Here is a 27,903-nt window from a genome sequence, read left to right as displayed (position 1 = left end):
GTAAATGCTGTGAGGATGCCCTAATTTCCTATTGCAATTCAGTTTGAGCCCATGAGGAAAACATTACAATTAACTCCCCTGCCTCCAAAATAAACACTTCTTAACCCAAACTGAGAGCACCCAGACTGGCGTTGTTCACTTGAATCAGCTGCCAGTTCAGATAACTGCTGCAGGCAGAACCTGAGCTATGTGGAGATGGTTTGCTCTCCACACAGAGAGCAATGACCCATTCAGCTATTTCATCTGGACCATGTTCTTGCAACAGTCCAAATTGCCAGCTGTTTACAGGAAGCAGAAATACAGGGATAGGGCTTATCCTCGACTGTTTTCCTGGTGTCCAGTTTAAACAGTGCTCAATCCAACACGGGCTCCCCTTTCTGCTCTGTAAGTAAAGCTGGGAGGTGAGAAAATGGTTTGCTTTCCTCAAGGAGGCTGGGAAGGAGTAGCTGAGGTTTGCATTGAGTAACACATCTCAAGGGAGAGAGAGGTCCAAGGCTCAGAATGACACATTTGTCTGCTGAATCTACAGCTGGGTTTTGGCAGAGTCAGGTCCTGCGGGAAGTTACAAGTCACTTTTCCCCAAGATGCAGGAACTTCTTTTGCAGCTGCTGAAATTCCCAGAGTGATGAGGGCTGAAACAGAGATCCCCACCCTCCCTTTTCTGTTCCTTGTTCTCTCCCAAACCTGCATCTCTTTCACATACCCTTTCTATCCAGGAGAGGCTTCATCTGCAGGGAGAAGTTGCATCAGTTTTACGTAACATAGAGTTGAAGCCAAGACAGGCACCTGCACAAAACCTCTTCTTGGCAAGCTTTCAGTGCCAAAAGCACCTCCTCCTGCTCCTCAGCAGTAGCATTGCTAGTCTCAGGGCTTCATAGCCAGCCCCAAGAAAGGGAACAGCTGCTCTGTATCTCTCCTTTGCACTCCTACCCCCTTGGTCACCAACAGCAATACTCAGGTACTGCCTGGCCTCATTTCCTTTCAGATTCAGGAGAAGGGTGCCAGGAGCATCCCCCAGTGTCCTCTGCTGGGTGGCTAAAGCAGCACTGCTGGCCTTGCAAAGGGCTGTGCAAGTTCCCATCATGGCCACAACTGTGATACTAACTATGTCAATAGCTAGAGAGGGATGAGGAGAGCAAGGCACAAAGCCAGCCACCGGCACCACCTGTCTTTGGTTGGCAGGAGCTCAGCGCTGCAGGCAGACCCAGGCAGACCAGGGGCACAGGGACCAGCATGCATGGAGCAGACAATGGTGTCTTATCAGCAAGATAAGATGCTTCTTGGGGCATCCCACTGAGAGATCAGGGCTTTGTGGGAACAGCTGCAGCGTTTTGCAGGCCTGGGACTGCAGAAATGAGCTGCTGGCAGATTGCTCATGCCCAAAAGGACTTTGCAATGAGTTGGGGGGTGGCTGACAGCCTGGGAAAAGAGCCATTCAAAAGCAGAGGGAAATAGTTGTTACAGTTCAGTTGTGGTTTTGATGTTTCATATACATTTTTTCAGCCTAAATTATGATGAAAATTTCAAATGGAAAAATAAGTTCTAAAATGGACCAAATAAGCACATTTGAGCTGCTGAAATACTGCCCTGGTCATTGTGTTTCATTTCCCCATTGATCTTTTAAACGCCATGTATTTTGAGCTATCATTGGATATAAATTTATGGAAAAAAAATTGATCTTTTTGTTTAGAGCATGTTTATAGAGATTTTTTTTATTTTTTTAAAATGTATAATTTATTGAGACTTTCCCTGTCTCATATCTACTTTTGGCTTTACAGAATTGTTTTTTGATTACTAAAAAAGAAAATAATTTACCAAGACACTCAAAACCCCTCTCTGACTTCCTGCAAGGACTAAGGCAAGGCCATGACTGCATTCATATACCCAAGGGACCCTATATCTAAACAACCAGAAGAAACAAAGAAGTTGGAGGCCTGTGACCTAAGGCTCATCTTCAGTTAGTTCAAAAGCACTTGGTGAACTAAGGCTAAATTTCAGCTTTATAAGAAAAAGTGAAGGAGGGCAGACATCATTTGCTCTGTGGGATACCAGTGGCAGGGATCAAAGGTAAAAAGAAAGCCGTAAGTGGGTTAAAAGCAAAGCTCCCAAATTCAGAAAAGCCTGGATTTGGCTTAAAAGAGCAGAGGAGAAAGTTGGTGGAAGACCAGACAGCACATTTGCTACAGGGATCTGGCCTACTTTTGCCTTATTGCCCACCTGAAGCTCCACAAGAAACATTAAGGAGGCACCAAGAAACCATGAAACAAATCCAAAACTTGCTTGGTGTTGCACAAATGTGAAGGAGAGAGACTGCCTTGCTCCGAAAGGCTTGCAGCTACACATCACCCACCCTGCAGCAGCCACTGCTGTGCTGGGCAGCTCTCTCAGGGACACCGCATCCCCCTGGTCCAACCCTAGTGTGGTGGTAGACATCTTCCACTCCTGGTGGGGACAGCAGCAACAGGGTAGGCACCATGAATTGTGCCACAGCGGTGTTTGGGTAGAAAAGGCCTTTTCTGCTTTGCAGAGCCATGCCCAGCCTTAGCACTAGGTGCCTCCAGCAAGCTGGGAGACTGAGAGCTTTTTGCTGTGTGTTTATGGAGATGCTAGATGGCCATTGCTCTGGTGCCTTTCCTCGCTATTGCTCTCATTCAGCGCCTCAACCCTCTTCACATACTCCCTCCTCTGTGTCCTTGCCACCGCCCTGCTGCGAGTCCCCTCGCTGCCCACCAGCACCCCTCCCCAGCCCTGGGGGACAGGGCTCAGCCAACTGGGGAAGAGCACTTTTCAGAGAAACTCCAGAAGCAATGAATGGCTCACACCTCCAGTCAGGGTGAGCATGCAGGACACCCAGCTGTGCCTTTTCCCCTCCAACCTTGCTGTGCTTTTCATTTTTGGCTGGGGAGGGGGGTCAGAAGGAATTTCATTTTGCTGCAGGCTCATCTGCAATGAGAACATTGCTGTGGTCATTAAAAGCAAAGAGAGCATGCTGACTCCTGGCATCAACACTGCCACAGAGGGACAAGGTAAGAGCCAGCAGCCTCACCCTAGTGCAAGTTTCCCTCCTCTCTGCAGGCATGTTCCCTTGCCCTGGTGCCCACAAGAGCGAAGACACATCCTTTGCTGGGCTAGAGCAGTAATGATAGCAAATAGCAAAACAACTAAGTCAAAAATCTTGGTGCCCCACAGGGCCTGAAACTGCTGTCTCCCAGGGTGCATGTCAGCACTGGCATTTGCAAATGAGATGAGAACATGGAGAGGGAGCTGGGGGTAGGGAGGGAAGAGACACAACCTTGCAGATGAGCCACAGAAGCCATGGTGGGACATCACAAGTTCCCCCGAACAATCTGGTATATGCAGTGAAACTCATTATGATGAATTCCAAGTCCTGAATTTACATCTTTGAAACTATCATCATAAGGGAAAAGGTTAGACTATTTTTTGTTTGTTTGTTCATTTTCTTAAGTGGCAGCTCAGATTAGAGCTGACACCAGAAGGATAAGCACTGAATCCTGGGCTAAATATTTAATTTCCACAGATGCTGACATCAGGTTGGTTACAAAGAAACTCTTTTGCATTGCTTTTTTTTTAGTTTTGTGTTGTGTTGTTTGCACACTTTCACTTAATTTCTTTTTTTTTTTTTTTACACAACCTTCTGCTAAATTTTGGGGTGGACAAGGGAAAACATAATTGAGCTCAAAAAAATCAACTTGGAACTGGAACAAGGCAAGTTACAAGGGAAAAATAAAAGTCTGAAGAAGTAAAACCACATTACCTCCTCCTTTCTTACAATTTTCATGTGCTCAGCTGATCTGCCTCATGCAATGATCAAGGAGGGCTTTGCCCTAATTCGTGGCAAAGAAGAGATTTTTCTCGAGTGTCACCAGAGATGGGGTTCAAATTTAGGCAGAAGAAACTGCAGTCAGGGTCATGGTAGGCCTTTCAGCTCGCTGTTCCCTGTGTCGTGGCAGGCATCACTGACGTCAGGGAGCCCACGTGGGACACGCTTGGCTTTAACAATCCCAAAGACGCACTCCTCTGTGGCACTGCGCCTCAGACATGCAGGTAACATATTGCTTCTGGTACAATCAGCAAAGGGCAGCTAAAGAAAGAAACGCTGCTGAGGAGCTACAGCTTCCTTTTGTTGTATTTCAGAGAATCATTGTAAAACTTCACAAGGGAAATTATGTTTATGCTTCAATGCAGTGAGCAAGAGCATCCCATTTCCCTCCCCTGCCATTCAGGCTAAATTCAGCAGTCCCTGTCACTGGTATCTTTGGAATACATCCACTGAACTTATTCTGGATTTCCACAGTGGCATCTGGGAGCAGAACATGGAACCTTATTTATTTATTAAGGCTATATGGGTTTGAGATTTGTTATCGCAGGAAGAAACTTCCTCAACATTTTTTATGCTCAGTTGCAGAGGATTCAGTGCTACATCCGGAGGAACAGAGACAATTAGCAGAGACAGGGCTGCAGCCGTCTGTGCATTGCAAACCTCCCATGCCGCTGCTGAGAGCACCAGCTTCCAGGAGATCCGACCAGGGTCTTTCCTGGCTGAGGAGCCTTTGACGTCGGTGCTGATGCTGAGGCAAGGGAGACACGGATGGATTAAAATAGCACAGCTATTATCAGCTTCACTCAAAATTCTGGTTCAATTTAAATTCATTTGTCAGGAGAACAAGAAAACTGATTTTTTTCTTTGAGCGGCTGTCTCCCTCCTGGCTCCAGAAGCATCTCCGTGCCAGGAACAGCAGAGTCCAAGGCCTCACAACAGAGGCACCATTTGGCTCCTGGAGATGCTCCCAAATTCTTTCCAAACACAACCAAGTGGTGGTGGCTCAGGTCTCACTGGACAGCAGTGAGATACAAGAGGCCAACCCCATCCTACTGCTCCAATTACTTTTGAGGTAAGGAACCAGCCCACACAAGGAGAAGTCCCATGGGCCTGCTGGGGTCCGAAGGCATCCTCTGAGCCAAGAGCTGGAGTTTCAGTTTCACCTTTTTTTTGGGGCAAGTGGCTCCGTCTCTTTTCCACTCTGCTGCATTTAGGAAAACAGCCATTAATGGCACTCTCCACTTTGCAAAAAGCGTCACCTCTGGATGCAATTCTCTTTGCATTTGTGCAGGCTGGGATGTTCTCAGATTGGTCTTTAGGAGCTGTCACATCAGGTTTCCACATTTAGGTACTTGGTGTTCCTGAGCTTGGGGACATCCAGCAGAACATACCAGTTGTACATTGGTGTAGCCTATGAGTGTGACTCCAGCGTCTTCTCCTCATCCCAGCTCTGGCCTCCTGCCTTCCCAACATTATGACTGCAAGGAGATTATTTCCCTCTCTTCCCTTGCCACTCAAAACCTGAGGACTGGCATCAGTATGGGGACCCTCAATACAAACAAGTCTCTGAGGAAATGGTTGAGGTTTTTTTGCTCCTTCTGAAGGGAAAACATCTATACAGAGTCCAACGTGATCCTAGCACTGGGTTGATTGCCTACTCTCCCTGTGGCTTATGGAAAGTCCGCTCAAGGCTGCTCTCAAGCAGGTGACTTGGTAATGTTGCTGACATCCTTCTGTGCTTCCACTTACATGTTTGAAGGTCTAAAAGAAAAATCCAGGGCTTCTAGGCAAGAAGGGTTTACTTCCCCCTGCCTCTGAGTTTCCCTTCAGGAGGACAGGTTGAACATCTTCATGCCCTTTAGTTTTAGAGTTTGCCTCACCAACACCTGGTTTTGCAGCAGTTTGTCTTGGAAAGTCAAAAAAAAAAACAAACCTTCCCTGACAGTCCAGCACATTTCCATTAAACGTCTCCCTCCTGCTTTGGAGGCTGTAGGGAAGTGAGAGCTGCATGTATGGTCGTCTCTCCCCCACATCACATTGCATATGGTTCTTGCTCCAGTCCTCCCTACTTGCTCTGTCTGGCTATTTGGCAGCATCACACCAAACACACCTGCACCCCCAAAGGGAGCCAGTCCTGGGCACAACCAGCTGAGACACCAACCCAAGTGGAAATACGGATGCTACTTGCAGCTGCTGCATGCCCATTTGACTATGGGCCTCCCAGCAGAGGCCCAGCAGCTCATGGAAAGAAAGCAGTGACAGAACTGCAGGGCAGCTGTTCCCAGAAGGATCTGGGGTCCACCAGTCAACCCTGCAGCTTGTCTCATACCTTCAGTGCAGGAGAAAGTAAAGGAGGTCACTTGTGGACTTTTCAATGAGCTTCTTTCCTTTGCCCAGGAGTTGGATCTCAAACTTTGGATATTGTTTCAAGCCAAATTCCTAGCTCTTTTGGAAGCTCATGTAGGAAGAGAAGAAATCCTCTCACTGGCCTCATACAGCCTTCCTCCAAGCCTGAAGAAGCAGGATCTGCTGAGGAGCAGCAGCAAGTAAGAAGCTAGGACCCCATTAATTGTTGTACTGTTCCCTGAGTGCTCAGGTACCATAAGAGGTGGGGAATGCTGCCAGATCTGAAACCAGCTACCAGTCCTCAGTGTGCACATGCCGGAGCTGGTTTCTGCAGCTTGGTTTTGGCCATCATCCCCACCGACAGGAAGAGATCCGACGCTGGTCCTGCCCTCCCTCTGGAGAGGCATGGCCCCTTCTTTGCGTACATCAGCCCCAGGGTGCCAGCTGCTAAACAACAAAAAAATACAGAAAGGCTGATGCCAGCACTCACCATCTTGTTTCATGAACGCGAAAGTACTGGTTCCCCACCATCTCCAAGCAAGGAAAACAACAGGAATATGACGACATGACTCAGAGGCAACTGCTCCTCCTTTCAGTATGAGTTACATTAACACCCTGTGCTCAGAAATGGCTGCCTCCAGCTCACAGCACGTCGGCAGGACAGGGATGTGCTGACAGACAGAAACCCAGCCAAGGAGGAGGTAATGGATAGACACAAGACTGGACGTGGTTCTGAATGGGGCCCTTGTGTGGCTCAGACAGGCCATGCACACGCACCACAACCCACCCTGTGAGCCTCACGCACACAGCTATCTCCTGCCACAGCTGCCACTCAGCTCAGGGTTCGGGGTGGTGACCTCTTGCATCCCATGTCTGAGGCAAGATCTGCCTGTGGGGAAACAAAGAGAAGCACAGGCAATGGAGAAGGAAAAAACATCATAGACAACAGCCACTGGGTTCACAGTACTTCTGCTCTAACAGCTACAGGCTTCCTCAATTGCCCCCCTCTCTCCTCTTCCTCCACAACTCTGCTTCCCCCCCACAAAGCTCCAGAGCAGAAGATATTTTCCTTTCTCCTTCCTCCCTTCTCAGTGGTAGTTCTTGCTGAATTCGTGAAAAAAAGATGAACACGTTTCACACACAACTGCCCATCTCCAGAGACCAGTGGAGCGAGAGTAGGAGCTGCATCACTGGGTACTCTGCGGCAGAGCCCCTGGGACCTGTCCTCCCCTTCCCCGGGGATGGGACTGCTCTGCTGACACGCTTGTCTGGGCATGAGAAGGGCTCGTTAGGGACAGAGGACTCCTGCAGGCCCTGGCCATGGAGCAGGCTGCGTAGCCCCAGTGTACACCTCGCTTGATCTCCTCTGCATGTAGAGACAGGGATGAGAGGAGGGATTGACCTCCTCTCAACCCTTTCAGAGCCACCCCTGGCCTCCAGCTGGAGACAGACACTTCCCAGTCATCTACCCCAGCCCCTCAGCACACAGGGAGCCTGTCCAGGGAAGAGGAATTTAAGATGGGAAGCCTGGGTATTTATTTAATTTGTTAAGTGCTGCAGCTACTTCCCAGTAGGGAAGGAGATACCAACCGTATGAAATGCCTGTCCTCCTCTAGAGCCTATAATGAAGTTTGCAGCATATTGTTATAATGCTTCTCTGAGGAGGGGCTCTCCAGGACTGTTTGGCCTCCTGAGCAGCTGGCCGAGCAGCCTATGACTCACTGCATCCCTGGCTTTCGCTCTGCGAGTCCTTGCTGTGCTCTGCAAACCCCTTGCCTCTGACGTGGTGGTTATCAAGGTTCTTGCTAGCTCTGCTCCCTGCTGTGCTGGAGTCACCTTGTTGGATTTCAGGTTTGTTCTGGGTCTCAGCTCTCCATCAAAAAGGAGAAGGTAACATACCTCCGTATCAAGAGTCTCTGACGGACACAAGCAGAAGGCTACCAAGGAGCATTCAGCTGTCTAAAAGATGAATTCAACAGATGGCCATGATTTCTCCCCACTCCCCATCACTGCTGACCACAGCTCTTTGAAGCAGAGCTGACAATGCAAATTTTGGGTGGGAATAGCTGCATTTGCCCGTAACAGCGCTTAACAGTATCCTTTTTGTGATGACAGTGTCTCAATGCCCTTGAATCCAGACCCCATCACAAAGCTGGTCTCTGCTGGTGCTTAAGTGTGGCCCAAGCTAGAGGTGGCATGAGGAGCAGAATTGCACTGGCTGGACTTGTGAACTGACCCCATCACTAACTGGAATGACACTATGTTCAAGACTTACTGAGACATCACTTGTCCACTCTGTACTCTCTTGCATGTTGAAGACCTCAGATTGTTCCCTTTCACTGTTCACTCAGGTTACCCAAACAGGATCTCCCCTTTCCAGGTACAAGAATTGCTGATTTGGGGTAGTTACGTGACAGTGTTAATTGCTGCTCACATCTACCTCATGAATGCAAGCCATAGGCTGCTAGTTTCTTGTATGAGAATATATGAAAAGAATGGTGTAATAGCTCTTTGGCTGCCCTCTCCAAAAACCAAGGACCTCACCCACTGGTGAAGAAAAGGCCCCTGGCTGCTCTGAGGAACAGCACTTTGCCCCAGCCCACACACTAGCTGCAAAAACATGCAAACTCTTGACCAATCCGTCTCATTCAATTAAATCCCAGAACTGTTGTACCAGAGCTTAAAAAGTAACCAGGGGAGAGGAAAGCAGGATTAAAGCACCCCGTTGGAAAGATTTGTTCCTTATGCAGGGAAAGCCTTGTTCTTCCTTCCCTCCCCAGCTTTGGAGGAATAGCCTACACAGTTTTGATTTGGTATTTCCCACCTCTCTCCCTCATTTCAAATCCTTGGGCTGGCCACACCTTCTGCACTGGAGACAAAGCCTTAAAATAAATTAGAGGAGAAAGAGAAAAGAAAACGCGCTGATCCCCCAATTAGCATGGAGCACTTAAGTAGTCAGATCTTTGCATTTTAATTGTAATCACTGCAAACACAAAGAGCTGAAGTGACAAACCCCACAGCTAGTTCTAGCTGATTAAGTCACTTCTCATCCTAAAGCTTGTGTGTGTTTCTGCTTTAATTCCTTGGCCTCTGGACACAGTCCACTGATAAAGGCAGTGCTTTATTTTTACTCTCCACCCAAATCAGTTTGCTTCACTGATTCCTATTCCAGAATCATGCTTGCACACCCAAGCTTTTTCCCCTCATCTGGATCACAATGTTGGGTCTTGTGGCACCAGGGACATCCCCAGCACCGAAGGCTGGTGGTGTGAGGTGAAAGCAAGGCAAGAGCCAACACAGAGTTCATGACATCCCTGAATAACTCAGGTGGAATGTGAGCTCTGCAGGTCTCTGGTCTAACCCCTGACCAAAGCAGGACCACCTTCAAAGTTAACTTACGTCCTCAGGTCTGTCCAGTCAAATAACGAATATCTCCAAGTACAGAGATCCCACAGGCTACCTGGGCCTGTGTTTTGATGACTAACTGCCTTCCCTATGGAATTTTTTTCCTTTTATCTGACAGAGTTTTCTCTGTTGCAATTCTGCCTCTCATCCTATTACTGTGAAAATTAATTAGAATCAAATTAAATCAGAAAGGGAGTACACAAACACAGCAAGAGCTCTCAATCCTCTGTGAAAAGCAGTGCACAGCACAGCCTCAGATTTGAGCACAGCAGATTCAAACGAAGCCGTAGATTCAGATTTCCAGGAGATTTAGCTCCAGATCAAGAGGTGCATAGCTACGTACACCAATAGATATGACTCTGAAGAAGCAGCCTCTTCACAGTCTTACTCAAAAGAGCCTCCTCTTTCCAGGTTTCAGCATGGATACAGTGTTGAATCTTCTCAGATGCTCAGTCCACTCTTCCCACCACACAAAATAATGCCACTTGTTACTGCTTTAACCACAGAGACTCTCTGTTTGAACCTGATGTGCTCTCCTTCCAGCCACAGACACCTAAGGTAATATCAGGATGGAGACCAAAACCAATGATGTTTGTCACCTGTTGAATCAACATCATCAAAGTAACACTCTGTGCAGAAGGACACGCAGCAGGGGATTGCATATATACCAGAACGGTGCAGAAGCGGATGTGTGAAGAGGAACCCAAGTCTAGAGCTGCACATGCTGGATCAGACTCTTTGCATTATTGTCCCTGCATCAGGTCCTAAACATGCCAGGTGACTTCATGTATCAGAACAGCATAAAGGTGTGGACCTTCAGTTGTGAGACTGGCAATTCTTTTTGAAGGTCCTGACTGAGAATGTTGGGACCGATATCCAGAAGAAAAAGAACTAGGAAAACCATGTAGGACTAGTACATAGCCCTGTAACACACTTATTAAAGGAGACAGTAGAGAAGCAGATAGGAGGTGTAAATCTAACGTAACATTACATACAAAATTCCCTCTGTAGTGGAATCTGAAGGGCAGAATGACTAGGACCCCACTGTTTCATGACAAGATGTTGTTCTGGGATAAACATGGCCCTACTAGGAGGAGCTGGTTGTTGAAGTACCCAGAGGATCGGAGGTTTGCATGGCCTTTCTGGTCCCCATTATTCCCATGACTTCAGCACAGCAGCCAGCATGAAATGTCAAGTTGGTCTTTTGAGCTTAGAAGCAATGAGGTGCTGCGACCGTTGTACAGAGCTCACAGAAGGGTTTTCTTTGCTTATGGTTGCTTTGTAAATTTGTTCTTCTAATCGAAGTGTACTTTACCCAAGACCAATTCTTGGAAGCAAAAGTGTAAGTAGATGTGAGGGCTCATCTTTCCTCTAGCACACATCCCTCTCAGGTCCTGCAGCTGGGTGCAGAGTGGCTGGTGCAGCACAGCTTACACTAATGAGCAAGAGAGAAGCAGATTCCTGGTCATCACCACTCCACAGGACAAGGGATGCACAGTGTCACCTCGGCTCTGCCACTTCCAATTCTGCAGGTGCTCAGCCACACTCAGGATTGGGTCTCGCATGGTCAAACATGCACTTCAAACATTTCGCCTTTCTGTAGAAGGGATGGTACAGACTCCTTAGCACATTGTGTTCAAGACTATCAAAGCCCAAAATTGTGGACAACGTTGAACTTTCATTTCCTCCTATAAGTAGGGCTGTGCTCACACAAACACACTATTTTTTGTTAGTTGAAGTAAAGAAGCAGTTCTCACAGAAGGGTGGAAGATGAAGAGTGTACGGGTTTATGCTGAATCAGACATTTCATACAGAAGGCTTAATTCTTATTGTAGCCCCATAGGAAGAAAAGAAATGATGAAGCTTAGCAATCTCACAGAACTGGAGCAGGAGGAACTGGTGCAGAACCCAGCACAGGCTCAGCGGTTACAATCAGTCTGTGGGTAGACTCAGCTCCCTGCTCTGCCCAAAGGTGCTTGAAGCAGCAGGTCCCACATCTCTGGGGTGGTGAGGGCATACCAGGCTGCTTCACCCCTCCCATTTTGATGGCTTTCCAGTTCATGTGAGTAACAAAACGTTCACTGTTGCAGGACATAGAGGCCATGGACTGCATCCCCAGAGCATGTTCTCCAGCAGCAGGTAAAGAGTGGGTTTGACCTTGCGCCTAGGGAAGGATTGGGAAATGGTAGGAAGCAGGCAGGCTCGATACCCCCTCTGCTATTCCACTGCCTGCCTTTAAGGCCTTTTTTTCTGTGTGTTCAGGGAAATTCCCCACCTGTGGGAATATCATGAGATTGCCCCATGCACCATATAAAAAAGGTCCTGACCAAAGGAGCTTGCTGACCAAGGAGAAAAGAAAAGCAACAGCATGCCCTCGACCTTCTACCTGCTAAGTGGAGTGAGTGACTTAGCAGGGTAAATCCCAAGATGCTCAGGAAAAGCCCAAATTTTTTACTACCCAGATTTCTCACTCCACAGACCAGTTGGAGCCAGACCATGCAGACTTCCATCACGCACACAACAAAGTAACCATATCCAGGAGACAACTCCTCAAGGTCCCCAAAAAGAGCTATTTGGTCCATGAAGAGCTGAGGAGCAACCCAGACACTGGGCAATATTAATCCTTCACCTTCTGATCAGGCAGGAGGAAAGGACTTCCCTGCGAGTGTTGTCATTGATACTAATGAAATGTTGCCCAGAGAGGTTGTGGAGTCTCCTTCTCTGGAGATATTCCAAACCTGCCTGGACACGGTCCTGTGCAAGCTGCTCTAGGTGAACCTGCTTTAGCAGGGGAGTTGGGCTAGATGATCTCCAGAGGTTCCTTCCAACCCCTACCATTCCGTGAGTCTGTGATCCAAGACAGCCCGCTCTGTTTGCTCCTGTTTGTCTCAGCCACCCTTCTTCCCTCTTGCTACATACTTACAGAAATAAATCATTTCATTAATCTGCCTTAAAGGAAAAATACAAACCCCATGTAGGTAATGGATTTTAACACTAGCTGTGTTTCTAGGGACAGAAGCTCAGATCAATTACTGGAGCTCACCATTCATTCATCTACATTAGCAAATGCATTTGCCTGCTGTTGCAGGCCCTGACCTCCCAGGTGCATGGCATTTAACAATGTCCACTGCCTTCACATTTTCCACCACTTCATGAGCAAGTAGATAACAGATCTCAACAGTTCCAATATCAAGAAACACCCTGAGCAGACCTGAACTCTGAAGTAGGGGACACCATGGAGGACATTTAACACACCTCAGGAAGTCCCTTGCACACTTCAAGGCTTCCTTAGAGAACTTTTACCACTCCATCCCTTCTCCTAGAGCTCAGGGCCTCTTGCACTCTGGCCTCAGAAGGCAGGGCTTTCATCAGATGTGTTTTGGGTGTCTCAGATTTTACCTTTTTAAAGTAAGGAGTTGTCCCAGCAGTCCTGCTACCAAATGCCACTAGATCTTCCGTGATGATAGGAAGCAGCAAGAGCAGAGCTGCTCCATGAGTTGTGACAAGGACAAGTACAGTCCCACAGTACCCAAGCAGCAGAGCTCATACCAGGACTAGGTCCCAGGTGAAGTTCTTCAGCCTAATTAAAGCCTGTTAGTGCGGGCAGAGCCCTGACACAGGATAGCAAACGGCATGACTCAGGTGTGCATCCCTTGCAGGGTATGTGCCCGGTTTGCTTTAGTGAGTTTGCCTGCTGGCCCCCAGCACAGACTGCTGCAGGAGGGAATCCCCACACCTTCTGCAGCTCACTGGCATAGCACAGCAGCTTCAAATACCTGCCAAAGAAAGAGAGAAAAGCCACCCTTCTTCCTTTCTTTCCTTGGCATTAACGTCTGCTATGCCAAGGTCTGGTGGGAATGAAGGTGGGTTGGTAAAAGGAGTGGAGAAAAGGCAGAGCACAATAACGAGCTGCATGGCTTAGTTCCTACAGCCGAAATGGGGAGATATAGGGCTGGGTTCACAAGAAGCTTCCACACCCCAGAGACACAAAAGAGAGCAAAGACAAATCTCCATGGACAAACTTGATGGGTGTGTGAGCCCACCATGGTATTGAAAAATTCACAGCACATAAAAGCATAGATCATAGAATCATTAGGTTGCAATAGACCTCTAAGATCAAGTCCATCCATCTACCAAATACCACCATATCCACTAAACCATGTCTAGAAGCACTACATCAACAAGTTTTTTGAACACCTCAGGGTTGGTGACTCCACCACTTCCCTCGGCAGCCTGTTCCAATGTTTGACAACCCTTTCAGTAAAGAAATTTTTCCTGATGTCCAATCTAAACTTCTCCTGCCGCAACTTCAGGCCATTTCCTCTTATCTTATCACTACTTACTTAGGAGAAGAGACAGACATCAGCTCACTACAACCTCCTTTCAGGCAGTTGTAGACAGCAATAAGGTCTCCCCTCAGCCTCCTCTTCTCCAGACTGAACAACCCCAGTTCCCTCAGCCGCTCCTCATAAAACCTGTTCTCCAGACCCTTCACCAACTTCGTTGCCCTTCTCTGGACATGCTTCAGCACCTCAGTGTCCTTCTTGGCGTCGGGGGCCCAAAACTGCACACAGGATTCGAGGTGCAGCCTCACCAGTGCCAAGTACAGGGGCACGATCACCTCCCTACTCCTGCTGGTCACACTGTTTCTGATACAGGTCAGGATGCTGTTGGCCTTCTTGGCCACCTGGGCACACTGATGGCTCATGTTCAGCCAGCTGTTGACCAGCACCCCCAAGTCCTTTTCTGCTGGGCAGCTTTCCAGCCACTCATCCCCAGGCCTGAAGTATTGCATGGGGTTGTTGTGACCGAAGTGCTGGACCTGGCACTTGGTCTTGTTAAACCTCGTGGCATTGGCCTCAGCCCATCAATCCAGCCTGTTCAGATCCCTCTGCAGAGCCTTCCTACTCTCAAGCAGATCAACACACCCATCCAATTTAGTATCATCTGCAAACTTACTGAGGGAGCACTCAATCCTTTCATCTAGATCATCAATAAAGATGTAAACAAGACTGGTCCCAATACTGAGCCCTGGGGGACACCACTTGTGACTGGCCACCAGCTGGATTGAACTCCATTCACCACAACTCTCTGTGCTCTGCCATCCAGCCAGTTTTTAACCCAGCTTAGAGTGCACCTGTCTAGGCCATGAGGTGCCAGCTTTCTTAGGAGAATGTTGTGGGAGACTGTGTCAAAGGCTTTAACTAAAGTCCAGGTAGGTGATATCCACAGACTTCCCCTCATCAACTAGGTGGGTCACCAGGTCATAGAAGGAGATCAGGCTGTTTAAGCAGGATCTCCCTTTCATGAACCCATGCTGGCTGGGCCTGAGTCCCTGGTTGTCCTGCACATGACATGTGAGTGCCCTCAAGATGAGCCGCTCCATAATCTTCCCTGGTACCAGGTCAGACTGACGGGCCTGTAGTTCCCCAGATACTTCTTCCAGCCCTTCTTGTAGATGGGTGTCACATTGGAAAGGCTCCAGTCATCTGGGATCTCCGCTGTTGACCAAGACTGCTGATAAATGATGGAGAGTGGTTTGGCCAGCTTCTCTGCGAGTTCCCTCAGTACTCTTGAGTAGATCCCATCCAGCCCCATAGACTTGTGGATGTCCAGGTCATTAACTGCTTCCTCCTGAATTATGGGGGTTTACTCTGCTCTCTGTCCCTGTCTTCCAGCTCAGGGGGCTGATTACCTTGAGGATAGTTTGTCCGACTATTAAAGACTGAGGCAAAGTGGCATTAAGTAACTCAGCCTTTTCCTCATCCTTGGTGACAATGTTTCCCTCTGCATCCAATAGAGGATGGAGATTTTCCTCAGCTCTTTTTTGTTGTTAATGTATTTGTAGAAATATTTTTATTGTATCTCATGACAGTGGCCAGCTTGAGCTCTAGTTGGGCTTTTGCCTCTCCAATTTTCCCTCTGCATGACCTAACAAGTTCCCTATACTCTTCTTGAGTTGCCTGCCCTTTCTTCCAAGAGGGTTAAACCACTCTTTTCCCTGAGTTCTAGTGAAAGCTCCCTGCTCAGCCAGGCCAATCATCGTCCCAACCAGTCTGTCTTCTGGCAGATGGGAACAGCCTGCTCCTGTGCCTTTAAGACTTCCTTCTTGAAGAATGTCCAGCCTTCCTGGATCACCTTGACCTTCAGGACTGTCTCTCCAGAGACTGTCTCAACCAGTGTCCTGAACAACCCCAAATCAGCACTCTGGAAGTCTGTGGCTGTGGTTTTGCTGACCCTCCTCTTTACTTGACCAAGAATAGAGAACTCTATCATTTCACGGTCGCTGAGCCCAAGACGGCCTCTGACCACCTCATCTCCCACCAGTCCTTTTGTCTTTATAAACAGTAGGTCAAGTGAGGCACCTTCTCTGGTAGTCTCCCTCACCAGCTGTGTCAGGAAATTATCTTCCACACAGTTCAGGAACCTCCTGGACTGTTTCATCTCTGCTGTGTTGTATTTCCAGCAGACATCTGATAAGTTGATGTCCCCCACCAGGACAAGGGCTAACAATTGCAAGACTTCTGCCAGCTGCCTGTAGAATGCCTCATCTGCCTCTTCATCCTAGTTGGGTGGTCTATAACAAACTCCCAGCAGGATATCTGTCTCGTTGGCCTTCCCCCTCGTCTTTATCTATAAGCAATTGGCCTTGTGCTCACAATCGTTAAGATCTACACAACCTAACATACAAAGCCACCCCACCACCTCTCCTTCCTTGTCTGTTCTTTCTGAAGAGCTTATAGCCATCCACTGCAGCACTCCGGTCACAAGAGTCACCCTACCATGTTTCTGTAATGGTAACCAAGTCATAGCTATCTTGCTGCACAACAGCTTCCAGCTCCTCCTGTTTGTTGCCCATGCTGCGTGCATTGGTGTAGATGCACTTGAGCTGAGCTATCGATTTCACCCCCAACATCATCATGCCATCCCTAGGTTCATCATTGGTGGGCCTTGTTTTGTCCCCTTCAGCGTCTGAACCTCATTTAAAGCCTTCTTTATGAGCCTGGCCAATTCATACATGAGAATCCTTTTCCCCTTTCTAGAAAGCTGAACTCTGTCTGTTGCCAACAGGCCCAGTGCCATGTAAACCTCCCCATAATCATAGAAACCAAAATTCCACTGATGACACCAGCCTCTGAGCCACGTGTTAATCAAGCATGTTTCCCTGTTCCTTTCAGTATTCTTCCCTGCCACTGAAGGGACTGAGGAAAACACTACCCGTGCTCCTGAACCTTCAAGCAATCACCCCAGTGCCCTGAAGTTCCTTTTGATGGCCTTTGGACTGCTCTCTGCAACCTCATCACTACCAACCTGCATAAATATAGTGGGCAGTGATCAGAGGGCTGTACCAGACAAGGGAGTTTCCTCTAACCTGGGCCCCAGGGAGGCAGCAGACTTCCCTGTGGGATGGGTCTGGTCAGCATATTGGGCCCTCTGTTCCCCTCAGAAGGGAATCACCTATGGCAGTTACCCTCCTTTTTTTCTTAACAGAGGTAAAGAGAGCATAAATAGAGAAAACAAAGGTGTTCACCTGCCAAGCGACTCTGGGCCCTGCGGCCTGGTTAGCTGTCACTGGTACCAAGTTCTTCTAACCCCAGTCTTACTCCCTATTTCTTTCTTTTCTAAGTATAACTGATAACTGTGCATGTCCTTCTATGTATCATTCATACTCTTAGGAGCCTTTTTCCTCTCTTATTTTTATTTCTGCTCTGTGTTTTGCCTTTGTACAATGCATCCTGTCTTCTCCATTGCTTTCTGGCTGAAACACTTAACTAGCTGAGGTTTTCCCCTCCTAAGATTTTCCCCTCCTCCTGGAAATCTTACAGAAGTGCTTAGTGTGCAAGCTTTGACCCTCCCAGGAAGATGCATGGAGCACGTAGGGTTGCTGTCCTGGGACTATGCGATACTCTCAGGTTAATTTGTGGAATTAACTTCAGACTCAGCAGCTGCTGTGGCTGTTAGTACTTCAAGGGAGAAGGAAAATGCTGATGGTAACAGCTGCCTCTATGATTTATGAGCCATATAAGAACATCTAGAAAGCTCCAGAGAGGTGCATATGGAAGGGGATTTTCCTGTGAACTTCCTTCTTTAAGAAAAGTGCTAGGCACATGTTTGAGGGGAAATTGCAAAAGGTTTTCTCAGTGGTGAGCAGTTTCATCTTCCTTTTGCCTGTCTACACATCAACCCCCTCCCTGCCATAAGGAATGATAGCAAAATGATGACCTGAAGATGCTTTCAGGGAAAGGATCCTCTTCTGTAAAACACTGTCCACTCACCTCTAAGGTCTGTGAAGAAGATGTTTTTCACTATCCAAATACCTCAACATGACTTTGTCTAGGAACTTTGCATAGTGGCAGGTAGGTCAATATATGTGCAAATATGTAGGGTGGTGAGGAGATGGGTGGAACATCCTTATCTGTTTTATCCTTCTTGACACCCTTCTGTGGACAATCTTTTCATACAATTAGGGCAACTCAGGGTGCACAACAGCTTCCACCAGTGCAGCACTCACATTGTCACAATAAGTTCCAGGAGCTTCTACCTAAGTTGCACAGCAGATACTTTATCCTGCTTCCAAGAACAGTGCAATGCTTCCCCCCACTCCAGCTGGACAGCTCTACTAGTAAATAACATCAGCTGATTGGGATGACAGTCCTACCTCCTCTTTTTGAACAATCACTGGAGGGGAAGCAAGCTCTTCCCTGCAGCAGGAATCCTTGTAAATTCCCTGTCAAGACCACAAATGCTCTCTGATTCTGCCACGCTCCAGTGATAGGGTACTGCACCAGGTGATCTGGAGACTTGAACTCTACATTTCTGTTTTTCTTGTTTATACCATTCTCGGGTGCTCCCTTTTGCTCTGCTTACATACCTCCTGGGGCATTATTGTGCTCCTGTAGTGTGAATCATCATTGCTGTTTCATAACATGAAGCCAGGTGGAAACTTTATTCAATAAAAATGTAAAAACAAGCAGTCGTGTACTTCTATGTCACCCTTGCTTCCACTGCATAAATTACAGGTTTTTTCTTTGTACAGCAAAGCTGATCAGAAACACTGTTGCAAGAAATTCTCAGATGAGAAATTTTAATTTTTTTGTGGAGCTGTGGGGGGTGTACACATGTGTGTATGTTGCAGGGGAAGGGAGCTCAGGAGATTTTGGACCAGGTACAGAAATACTGTTAGACACAAATATTCAATAATCATTTGTTATTTGCATTTTACTTCTCCAAAATCTTGATTTTGACTTGAAACCTATTACCTGATTAGTAAATATTTAGTGGCAGATTCCTTTAATGTATCTTCTTATAACAGGCTCCAGCAGTCACATTTATGAGAGCTTTTCTCCATGACAGAAAATTACTTTTTGTTTTTAAATGCAAACACAGCCCTGGATGTATTCCCATGAATCGAAGAACATGTTGTTGTTTTTTTGAAGAAGGACTCAGAACTAGGCTCATGATTAATTCACCAAATTAAATTAAACCAGTTGGCAACTCTGATTTAAAGTTGGCTCGTTTTCACCCATCTGACTTCAAAATGGCAGAATGGATTTTGTTCAAACTTTAGGAAAAAAGAGCTTGCCTTTGGGAAAAGAGACAGACTAGAAATAGAAACATGAAATAGTAGCAGTATTTGTGTATCCTCATTGGTCATCCAATGTTAACCAGAAGGACCGTCTTGCCAGTGGCCCTGCCTGCAGGTGCACGGCAGGTGAGGGATGTCTTTTCAGATGACAATGACGTTCAGGTGCAGAACTGAGCAGCAGTTTCTGCTCCAGCAGGAGTGCAACTGGCAGTGCTCAGCAGTGTGCTGACTTTCTGCCCCTCTTGAAAAGAGGCTCCATTTGTACCTGCAGCACTTGCCTTTAAACTCAGTATTTTAACAAACTGGGCAGCAGCTCCTGTTGTGATCGTCACAGCTCCCTGAGGAGGATACGTCTCCACATAGCAACTGAAAGATGAATCCAATTGAAAATGTACTCATCGTTCACCAATAAACCCACAGAGTGAAAGAATATACAGTGTGAGGATGTGGGCGGGTGAGGATGGATCTACCCTGTGGGATCCGGTACACGGTAGATGGGCCATCTCAAAACAGTACCACCGTGAGCTCTGTATAATGCCACCAAAATGTTGCTTTTTTCTACATGGTGAGAATTCTTTCCCAATGGCTTGTACAGAAGAGATTGTAGACATGGAGCATGAAGAACACAGCCTTGTATCTGCCGTATCTGCTGATACTGCTTCTTATTTCGATGATTTATATTTTGTAATTGATCTTGCATGTTTACCTGACAACATCTCGTAAGACAGTGATGTGAGTGCTAAAGCTGAGTTCTTCTGTTGTCACACGAGTACAAATACAGAGAAAAGAGATGGGTAGATCTTTTTTTCCATATAGTGGATACCAGCTGAAGTCAGACTCTTCCTTGACACAGTATAATGAGCTTTAGGAAGCTCTTCTAAATCCTGACTTAGGACCTGACCTGTCAATACACAACAGAAATTAAAGTGATGTTTAACATCTAGGCTACGGAGTCCTAAAACTGAGATGATCATACAAAACCACTGACCATAACATCTTACTTAAATCACATTTTTAACCAGGAACTCTTCTGGAGACTATCTTTCCAGCTACAGGCCTTGCTATCATAATTTGTGCCTTCATTATTGCAAGGCCAGACTCCTGCATTGTGCTTAGTATGATGTCAAAAAACCTAAGCAAACCCATTAACCAAAGCTGGTGCAGACCCTGACATGATGCTTGTCAGCAATATCCATTGCTGAGTTGTTTGACTCCAAGCACATTAACTTCTTGGTGGTTTGTAGGAAGCAGGTTTTATGGTTTGGGTTTTTTTTTTCTGGCTGAGCAGCCAAAACCCTCAAACCTACCTATTTTGGAGGTAATAAGTTCTCAGTTTCATGGAGAAGGAGCCTTCATCCCTTCAGCAGACACATCCTGGGATGCTGAGTTACTTTTGCCTTGTGTTTACAGCAGCCTGCCCAAACAGAACCTGCAGTCACGGAAAAGCCCTGTCTTGCTACATAGCCCTTTCGGTGCAAGAAACGGAGCGACAGAGCTGCATGTTGAAAGGGAATGTGGGCTATCTTCAGGCTGTTCATGACTGAACAGCTCCATTTGGGGGAAAAAGTCCACGAGCAGGATTCAAGGTTGAATCCTCTGGCTGATATTACATTTCCCATGGGCTGCTGAGAACACATGGAACAGTTAATATTTAAACTGTTGACACAGTGCCCGATTTAGACAGCTGCTTCAGCGTCACCCTCATTTGGAGAAGTGTATTGTCTAGGGGAAAGCCGCATGATCTAAACAGCAAGCACAAAATGTTGAGGCTCCCTCAAACCACATGTTTGTGTCGCAGCTGAGTCGACTTGGCTCCTTCTACTCTCCAGGCAGAGTGTGACTTACATGGGCTTTTCAGCACAGGGTCTATTAGATGAGACTTCACAAGACAACTGGCTGGAAAATATTTGTTTTTCTTTCTTTTTTTCCTTCAAAAATCTGCATTTTTTCAAAAACTGTAAAAAAAAAAATGAAATCATGGTGATTTGAATGAAATGCTTTTCAGCTGCCTTTAAATAAAATACTTTATTTCATTTAAGTTTTAGTATCCATTTTGCTCTTAATTTTTTTTTTTCTGAATTTCCCTCCTCCTGCCTCTGCCTGCCTGAAATTAGTCAAAGAAAAGTGTGCTGATACAGGTCAAAACATAATTTATTCTTGGACACAAAATGCTCCAAAGATAATATCAACAAAAAACGAAACCTTTTTGACATAGAAGATTTCACATGCATTAAAGACATGTTTGAAATTTGCAAAACAACTCTTTTTTTAGAATCTCTGTTCTTTCTCAAATTTAGGAAGCTATATATTCACTTTAATGCATGATAGTTGTCAGAGCAATGCACTAAACTCTGCCTTGTTGCTACCTTCCAAACATTTGGAGGTTGATCTGCAGTGGTATTTCCTGCAAACAGAGTTAGGGGGGAGTGTTCTTGCATGCTGTTATACAAACTGATCTTGAGGATTTCTTCTTTCCAACAGCAAGAGAATTTCCAGAATAAACTGATCTGAAGATGCTATTAATGGGTTTACAACCTTTGCATATCACTTTGGATATTACTATTATGCAATTTAAATGCCCAAGCCATTGTCAGAGGAACTTGGATGCTTTAATCACTTAAGGGCTTTTGAAAATGTGGAGCTCTATCATTGTTTGAATATTCTGTAAGTTTACTAGCACCATTAATAATAACAATATCCCTGCTGTAATTAACAAAACATCCTTTAGTACCCCAAAACAGAGGTGGGCAGGTAGTTAATTTAATGGGGTGTTTATCGCTGCAAACTGTGTAGACCTACCCTATCTGGGCTTCTAGGATGTTTGGGTATATACTGGTGCCGCTTAATAAGGATATGTATTAATATAACATAATTGCTGTAATCCTAATCTAGACAAAATATTCTTCATAAAAGGACAAAGGGTAGTTATTTTGGTCAGATGTGAACCCTGAAGATTGCCTATGAATATGAAGTAGTTATTAGCACCTTGTCCTGAACCACAACGAGAAGAAATCATTAAAGCTTTTTCCCTGTTGCAGTATGAGATCTTGCCACAGAAACCCAGGGGACAATAGATGAAACAGAAGAGAACAGGAAGATAAAGCGAGATTAACAACAGGGCTAAAATCTCTCTTCAAATTGAGTAAGATAGCAAGATGAGGAGTTTTTCCAGCAGCTAAACATAAACACAGTCATCTCCAATAAAATGAAGGCAGAAGGACAAAGAGCATCACAAACTCTCTGGAGTGGTAGGTTAGCAGGAATTGTAACTCTCCATCACAACTTGAAAAGATTTCCATTGCACTGCTCTCCTCTGCTCTATTCTCCCATTATTTAAGCATAAACATAGCAGACACTATCCACATGCTCTTTCTCTTTTAAAGCTACCAAATAATTAGCTTTTACTGTTTCTATTGGGGGGCAAAACCTCTTCAGCTTTCATCTATGACTTTGATGAGGCTGAGACTCTCAAGAGCTTGGACATCCAAGTCTGAGGACTGGACATCTAACTCACATGCCAGGTTTTGAAAAGCTTTAGCTTTAAGTAAATATGGGGTCAGTGGGAAGGAAGTCCAAGAGGTGAGGGCAGCAATGCTCCCAGGGCCTCCCCACTGCTGCAGCTGTGCCAGGAAAGGGCAGCCACTCAGCAGGGCTTTGGGGCTTTTAAAGACAAGAGCTGTCCTGATGGCTGGCGAGGAAATCTAAAAGTTGAATTGTCATATTCGAAGAAAGCGAGGTAATGGTGTTACATTATATATATACTTCAGTGAAAAAAATCCAAAGGCAAAAAAGAAACCTTCCTCCCCATCACCTGCCAAATATCATACAGTTGGTTTGTTCAATGGGTGGTGGCTTTGGTCTGTGCTGGAGAGGGGAATAAGGACTGGATTTCACATATTGAGTGCGGAATGCAGTTCCTAGGAATATTTTTTCCCTGACTTTTCATCCTAGCACCCACACTAATCCCACTGGCAGTAGGTCCCAGCTGAGAAGAGATACAAATGCCTGAATGCCCAGCTAGAGCATACCAGACAGAGTAAATTTTCCTGTTTTCCTGCCCGAGTGTAGGGGAGACAGCATCTCTGCTTCAGGGATGCAGGGATGGTCCTATCAGTGGCAAGCAGACTTCCAGCATCCCATCAGTGTCCCTGCACTACTTTCCCTGTATTTTTAATCCTTAGATGTATGCTTACAGCATAAAGACACAGAGATGTGGAGCAGAGCAAGCTGTGACAAATGCAGCCTGAATGGAGCATGGACACCCAGTGCAGCTGCAGTCAGGGCCTTCGGGGTGGTAATATCACTTTGTACCCCAGGGAAGTGGGGATTCAAAGCCAGCTCCCTCCTTTTACCTGTGGTCACAGCTGACCATGCGTCCCACCTCCCTAACAGCATCCCTCCATGTCTCCACAGCCCCTCACTGAGTGAAGCTGACACGCTGAAGCACCCCTGCTGCTCAACACACTCGCCCACTCTGCAATGGCTTTCCAGCCAGCCTTACTTGCACATCCAAAATACTTCTAGATGACCTCAAAAGGCCAAGACTTTTAAACCTTTAAAAAGAAATTTGGGAGCTTAAGACTCCCAAACATGAAAAGACATGAAATACCTCAATGCCTCACTCTAAGTGCACCAGTCATTTCTGAAAATGGTCCTGTTTAATTCACTTTTGGTTAGCATGGCAAAGTCTAGAAGTGCTTGAATACTTTATTTACTTGTGGAAGTAGGACTGAAAAGTCTTTGAAAATGTAATCTCTGATCTTTGTTCCTCAAAGTTAGGGTAAGTTACTCACCTTATGGTGGAAAAATAAGACTGGGGATTTATTCTAATTTTCTCTTCTGCTCTAGGCAGTGTCATAGAGCTTGTGCATATCCCAGGTCTTGGTTCAACCCAGCAGAACACTTGGACATGCAGAAAACTTTGCTTAAGTCTTAGCAAAATCCTTTGGACACACATTTCAAATGGCATCACTACAGTTATAGTTAAAGTTAAGGACAAGTTTGAGTCCTCTGGATGGTATGGCTGATTTGCTTTTCAGCAGCCAGTAATACAGATTTGGCCTGAAGACAGTGCCTTGAAAATGGAAACGTGTAAGAACATTCAAACCAGCAGAGAAAAAGTTGTCTGTTTCTCCTTTAAAAGCTGTATTTTATAAGTGTTACTTTTGTTCTGGGTAAGAAAAAAAAAAAGAAAACACAAAAGCCCAAGAAAGATTCCTAACCAATTAATAATTTACAGCGTTCAAGTACATTTATGTCCACGTACAGCATTTGCTAAAAAAGAAATATTTTCTGTGTTTTAACACCTTTTTTCAAAAAAAAAAAAAAAAAGAGCAGAAATTAATGTACACATTACATTATTTTGGCTCTGGTATGGATCATTTTTAAAAACATTTGTTGTTAATATTTATAATGGTTTGTACAAAATTGTAAACTATTTTTTCAAGTTTGTTTGTTTTTACTCTTATTCATCATCACCTTTCAAAAACTGTCACTGCAGGAACAAAAATACCCCAAACAAAACCCAAAAATAAAATCAAGTCAACCCTTCTTGCCCCTTCCCACCCTTCGCCCTGCTCTCGTGCCTGCTTTTCCTAAAAGAAGATCAAAGAGACAGTTTTTGAAAGTACCCGGCAGTAATTGGTGAGCACGCCCTTCCTGGGAGCCCTCCTGCTCCAACTGACACAGGAAGGCTCTGAGAGCAGAAAGTGTCACCTACCAATCACACCTTCCCACCTTTAGAGTAGACAAAGATGGCTCTTTAGGTAATTTTATTTTATTTCTTTGTTGTTTTTCCCTTTTTTTCTTTTTCCCTTTTTTTTTTTACAAAAATTTCTACAGCTAAATCACTTTGCTAGAAACATTATTTTGCTTTCCTTTTTTTTTTTTTTTTTTACATTAGTTAAAGCAGAATCTGCTTTTGTGAAAAAAGACAAGGATCGAGGTCTTATTTCATGCAGAAAATGCAAATTAAAGATCATAAAAATGGGTGGTTTGTTCTGGGTTTTTTTTGTTCTTTTTTGTAACGCTGTACAGGATGCAACACAGCCACTCAGTATGTTAAGATGGTTCACAGCAGTCCGTTTGATAGTGTAAATTGACATTGACATTGATTTCCCTGTCCTGTTGCCATTGTTGTTCAGTTAGTTGTTTGTCTGAATTTCAGGCCACATAAGATGTCCCCAGTTAGTGAAGATATTGCCGTTTCTTTGTCTTTGAGAGGAAGATGGATGGGTGCAGTTTGAGAGGATGATACATTGGCATAAATGGTCTAGATATTCCTGGGAAGAATGCCCCAGCCTTAGAGGTCTAATCTTGTTTGCTTTCATATCTCTTGTCATAACATCCCTGCAGTGAGCACACTGTGAAAGGACATTTGTTCTTCAGAAACCAGTTTCTCTTCTGAAAGGGGATTTGATTTCACATGAAGACACAATATTATGACATGCCAAACAACAGAAAGAAAAAATACCAGACTGGACAACGGTCCTGTCACCAGGGTCAGTGTACTTGCCAACAGATGGGATGTTTCTGGGTAACTCTTGAGGATTTCCTTTATTTTCAGTTTTTCCTTTTTCTTCTCCACCACCTAGCTATTCATCTTTCCAGATGTTAGAAACTCTTCTCTGTGACAACTGCTGAGCCTTTCTAGGGGGCTGCTCACTATGAATCTTCCCTTTTTGCCTGCCAAGCACATTGCCCCCAGCCCATTGATGCTGTTGGATCCAGGCATGATTTAAAGCAGATGTGCAGTTGTCAGGTCTGCTCCTGCACTCAGACTTGAGCAAGGGATGGGACTTTATGGAACTGAGGCACTGTGTGGCTTTAACCCCACCGTGTTTCTCTGCTTTGCGCATCCCCCTCTTCAGTGCAATTGAAATGGGAAATGGGAAGGTTGGGGCAAACTCACTTCCTTTGCTAACCTCTTCCTTCATATCACCTAGCCTTGGCAAGGGCTGAAACTCAGGGATTTCTGCCCAGTCGCTGCCTGTGAGAGGCTCTGCGACATGTCTCCCTTCTCTCTGCCTCCAAAGAGGCTGACAAGATCTCTAACAACAGCCTGGAAGCTGCACTAGCAAAAGACATTCCTGTTCAAAACACCCCTGATGGGTACCCAGATGTCCCTGAGACAGGTAACACAGTGGTCCCCAGAGCTTCATGTCCTGTGGGCCACTGTCTCTGGAGAAACAAGGTTAAGCATTCCCAGCTATGCCAGACCCAGCTCTCTCAAAAGGTGTGCCTCCTTTTTGGCCTCTCACCTGACATGTCATGATATTGCTCAACAGCCAACATTGCAGTGAGGAGTTACCTGCTTGCCTCCTGCACTCATCAGCAATACTCTCTGGTCTTGTTCAGAATGGCCATTGCCTCGGCAAGGCTTGGTGCTGCAGCAGCACAGGCTCCATGACCCTGGGCACAGGCAGGGGATGATGATGACAAAAAAGAGACTAATCAAATGCACCATCCTCTACAGGCAAAAACAAAGAGGACCTACTCAAGGACTGAGTGGAGTCGAGTAAGTCCGTCCCAGTGTAGGGCAGAGCATCTGTCAGCAAAGAGGCAGTGCCTGTTCCTTTCTCTGCAGAGAGGAGTTGAGATCAGCCACAGAGCCATGGCTAACCTGAGACAGGACATTCATGATGCTGAAAAACAGGCCATTGCCCCTTCTCTGAGTCCCCAATAGGCATTGACATCACAACAAAGGCAATCACATTTTCCTTCCTCGTTGACCTGGCTTCTCCCAGTCTGTTGGTCCCCAAGCCCTCCTGACCCGGCTCAGCAGCGCCAGGGCTATCTGTGCAGCTGGGCAGCGTAAGCCACATGACAGCATACACAGCAAAGCACACTGTGGTCAAAGACATGTCCACAGGGGTGGGAAAGTCAGGGAAAAGATCTTTGACCCTCCTACCTCAACAGTCTGTCTATTGGATGCCCAGTGAAGTTCCCAAATAAGACCCTGACCCAGCATCTAACTGAATAAGGCAATTAACCTTGGAGCTGCCTCGTGTCATTCAGCTGGCACAGCATTGAGAGCTGGGAGGCATTAGCCTTTACAGAAGGCAAACCAATACCTATCTACTGTTTAAAACACATACTGGAGGAGAAATTATCATGCTCTTAAAAAAAAAATAATGTTACTCACCACTGTGCTATCTCATCCTTTCTGGGGGAAAAGTTTTCCGGTATAAATGCCAAGATCAGTCTATGCAAATAAATGGCTCTACCATCTCTCATCTCCCGACTTTGTCATGCACATACTCAATACTACTCTGTAAGTGCTTTCTGCCTGTGGCACTGGCAAGTTCTGGCTATCTTAGAGGGGAGCAAGCAGCCCACAGCATGGAGCTGAGAACAGGAGGTTTGGGATGGTTTGGGTCCATTGTCTCTAGGGGCAGATGATGACAGCATAAGCTTTTTGGAGCAATGGACCACGTTTTGTTGCATGGTTTTCTAGTCTAGAGCACAATGGGGTGCAGGAACTCATGCTCACAGAACTCCTCCTTGTTTTGCCTCTGCAAAACACCTGTCCTTGCTTACCCACCAGTCCTACTTGGCCTGCTCATCAGGCTGTGTGGCTGCACCATATTGATGCACTGAAGCTGGAGAAGCAGCTGTAGTGGAGAGAAGCCTCACTGCTGAAGAATGGCCTTTCTTAAGAAGATTGAGACTTCCCTCTGCTCTGCCTTCCGTGTAGTTTTTCTTCTTTTAGCCTCACTGCAGTAAC

The sequence above is a fragment of the Leptosomus discolor genome, chromosome 9 (genome assembly GCF_034619465.1).
Source record: "Leptosomus discolor isolate bLepDis1 chromosome 9, bLepDis1.hap2, whole genome shotgun sequence".
In the NCBI taxonomy this organism is placed as follows: domain Eukaryota; kingdom Metazoa; phylum Chordata; class Aves; order Leptosomiformes; family Leptosomidae; genus Leptosomus; species Leptosomus discolor.
Note: the sequence above shows the minus strand (reverse complement) of the source record.